The following is a 4,157-nucleotide window of genomic DNA, read 5'->3' as shown; positions in this document are numbered from 1 at the left end:
TCCAGTTCTCCCTCATGAGCACTGCTATCAGCAAGCCCAATCAGCAGCTTAACCAGCTTTCAGTTCATTTTATTTCCTTTGGAGGAAATGTTTCCCCAAATTTCTTAATGATCCTAAAGTCTTATAAAATTGCCCAACCATCCCATTTTACCAAAACTGTTATATGCCGTATGAAGATCCAGTCATATCAAAAAGCATTTGGATGCCCCAAATGTTATAGCATTTGACAAAACTGGATTAAAAAGTGACATACAAAGCTTTATACAAAACCTAGTGTTCCAGACAGCTGGGATGCTTGAGCAGCTTAGTACATGTTATCTATTGGGCTTGTTTTGCCAAATTTGAAGTGTATGTGAGCAGATGCATTTGAAGCACTGGGAAGACAATGGAATAGAAATTGCTACTGCCGTTTTTTGAGCTCATGCTATGTCTTGGCAACTCTGTGAGTTGACGTTGTTGTTGTTAGCTGCCACTGAGTTGGCTCTGACTCATGGTGACTCCACAAACAACACACCAGGACATTGCCCAGTTCTGTCATCTTCACAATTGTTGGTATGCTCAAGTTCATTGCAGTGGCCACTGTGTTGTTTGAACGCCTTCCAACCTAGGCAGCTCATCTTCGCAGTACTATTTATTAGAGAAAATTCTGTTATGATCCGTTTCACTGGCTAATTTTTGGAAACGGATCACCAGGCCTTTCTTCCCACTCTGTCTTATTCTGAATGCTCCATTGAACCCTGCCCACCACGGGTGACCCTGTGGGTATTTGAAATACTGGTGGCATAGCCTCCAGCATTATGGCAGCCGTGCAAGATACCGCAGGATGACAAACTGTCAGGTGATGGGTGAGGTAGACGCCTTTACATTTTGAGTCCCCATTTTATAGATAAGGAAGTTGAAACTCAGAGAGGTAAAGTGGCAGGCCTGTGATCACACAAGCCTTTGTAGTAGGACTCGGGTTTCTTAGCTTTCTATTGCACCTCAACTTTCCACTTAAGCTATAGGAGGGACCACAGCTTTGGTTATGGTCTGCCATAATCTTAAAAAGAATGAGTCACTGAAGCTAGGCAGACACACATTCAAATCACCTCAGGCGTGAATACTTTTCCACATCATTTCTTCACACCAATATCCATCTCTTTCTTAAAACTTTTCCAGACTCTTCTTTTTCTTTCTTGCCCCTAACAATGAGATGTTACTGTCCTTTTATGAATCTCCAAGATACTTTGTAACTCTTTGACCACAGATTACTTTATTGGAACTATAATAATTTGATTCTTTAAACAGCTGTTATTGAGAGCTTTTTATGTACAAGTCCATGTGCTAGACATTCTAGAGGGACACACAGATAAAATACATTCAGACAATGCTTGTAAGGAACTCACCCACTAGTACAGAGGTAAGTTATGTGCATAAGAATAAAATCTGGTGTTCATTATTCAGTACCTACTATGGGTTAGATTCTGTGCTAGGCATTTTATAGGTATCTTTTCAATTGAATCCTTCCAACGATCCTGTGAGATAGATATTATTTACCATTTGAAAATCATTACCAGTTTCAAGGTGGGGAAACTGAGGTTTAGGGAGGTTAAATGACTTCTTCACAGTCACCCAACTGCTCAGTGCTGGGGCTGGGACTTAAGGCAAGGTGTGATTGTCAAGCTCAGTGCTTGTTACTCCACTACACTGCGTCTCTACAGAACACCAGATAGAAAGGAAGTGGAGAGTGCCATAACAGAAGTGTAGCAACAAGAGTAAGCATTAGGGATGTGAGTGGAATGGAATACAGTGACTGACTGCAGAAAGGCGGAACAGTTGGAAATTCTCCCACATAATGTAACACTCGTTCCTCAAATGCAACTTTGTGGAACACTTCACCTGGACTCTCCTGTATGTGGCTCTGGTGCGTCTGCTGTCATTGCCACATAGGCAGAAGGGACTTAATACACAACATTTCATTGTGGGCATTGCTCTTTTTTTCTTAGCTACATTTTTATTGTTTGGGAGGGTGGGTGTTGGTATTTAACTTCCTTTGTTCATGGAAATTTTAATGTATTAATGCAGGGGTGCTTGAGTGGGATTTTAGGGAAGTCATTTCCTTTCATGTTCCTTTTGCAGGGTCAATATTGGCTATCCTATAATGACTGTTCACTGCTGAATGCAGTTATGAGGCAATGCAGTGTAGAAGGGGGTAGTAGAGGATTGTGGTTAAACACATAGGTATTTGGAACCAGAGAAACCTGAGTTTGAATCCCAGCTCTGCTGCTTAGCAAGCATGGGACCTTCAATAAGTCATTTAACCTCTCTGAACCTCAGTTCCTTCATCTTCATTTTATTTTATTTTTTGGTTCAGGGTTGTACATGGGACTTAATCTAAACCAGACCCCAGTGAGACACTTTTGGGAACTATTAGGGAAAAGACAGGATCTCTTTCCACTTGAACTTGGAATTGGGAGGATGGTAGGTTGGGACTAATGCAGACATCATGCCACTATACAGAGTCTGAGAAAGAAGACAAACTTAGAAAAGCAGAGAAGGGCCAAGAAACAGAAATGGACCAGCTCCTGATGTCTTTTGAGTCCCTGCATTCAGCCACATTCAGAGCCCTACACACACACTTCCATGAGCCCATAAAATGCCTTTAATTTTTTTCCTTCCCCCAAGTTAATATGTGCCTATTCTCTTGTTAGTGGTTTACCCTCCCTCCCCCATCCACCCCTAGTAACCAGCAAAGAATATTTCTTTTTTGTGAAACCCTTTTCTTGGCTTTTTACAATAGTAGTCTCATACAATATTTGTCCTTCTGTGATTGACTAATTTCACTCAGCATAATGGCCTCTAAGTTCATCCATGTAGTCCCTTCATCTTTCAAATGAAGATAATGATAGTTCTTGTGACGACTGAATGAGGAGATGCATGTAAAGTACCTGACTCACAGGAAACTCTCAATGACTTTGTGATTATAATGATAATCAGGTCGTTTAATTGAGATAGAATTTTGACTTATTTTTAACCATTTTCCAACAGTATTCAACCCATGTTTGTTACCCTTACACTATGTATTACAGATGCGTTCCTTCCCATACAAACCTTCATTGTCAAATATGGCTTTTAAGGAATGCTAAATGAGCTCTGGTAGCATAGTGGCTAAGGCACTTGACTGCTAACCAGAAGGCAGGTGGTTCAAACCCACCAGCCACTCCTCGGAAGGAAGGTTGGGCAATCCTACTTCCGTAGTGATACTGCCTTGGAAACCCAAGGAGGGGTCGCTATGAGTCGGGGCCGACTCGACGGCAAACAACAACAACAACAACAACAATGTAGCATTTGGAAAACACAAGTCATCATGAAAATGTCATGCCAAAGGATACTCTCGTAATTTCTTCTTTTTCTCTTCCTTTTCCATTTTTCTTATTTCCCTGCGAATGAGAGAAATGGCTGTAAGTGTAAAAGATACAAACTCAAAACAAAAAACCAAACTCACTGCCGTCGAGTCGGATCTGACTCATAGTGAACACTCCTTGTGTTTCCGAGGCGGTATCTCTAAGGAAGTAGATTGCCAAGCCTTCCTTCTGAGGAGTGGCTGGTGGGTTTTAACCACCGGCCTTCTGGTTAGCAGCCAAATGCCTCAGGCACTATGCCACCAGAACTCCTGACAAATACACAAGGCTCTCAAAAGTGTTACCACATTATGAGTGAAAGGGTACACTATCGGTAGGTCAGCTGGGGAAATAGAAGTGAATCAGAACTGTCCCAGACAAACCTGGGTGCTCAGCCCCCTCCTCACAGGGGTTATAAGTCCAAGCATTGGAGCCAGACAGACTTGTGGTAACTGAGGATCTATTGCACTTCCCTTCTCTACAATTTGTTCTCTTCCCCTGCTGTCTATTGGGTTGGCATCATATAGATCTAGGGTCCAGTCTTGGCTCCAGCACTTACTGGCTTGGTGACCTTGGGCAAGTAATTTAATCTTGCTGAACTTCAGTTTCCTTATCTGTAAAATGGGTGTGATGACAGTATCTATATCATTGTATTTTAAAGCTTATAGTAAGTAAGTGTGGAAGGCTTCCCAGGTGGAATTATATGAGACAGATTAGAATGCAGAGTATGTCCTAAGGGGGTGAGCGAAAAAGAGAATCAGCTAGTGTTCTGGTTCC

This window comes from Orycteropus afer, unplaced genomic scaffold (genome assembly GCF_000298275.1).
Source record: "Orycteropus afer afer isolate SDZICR_OR568_19922 unplaced genomic scaffold, OryAfe1.0 scaffold00310, whole genome shotgun sequence".
Taxonomy (NCBI): domain Eukaryota; kingdom Metazoa; phylum Chordata; class Mammalia; order Tubulidentata; family Orycteropodidae; genus Orycteropus; species Orycteropus afer.
Note: the sequence above shows the minus strand (reverse complement) of the source record.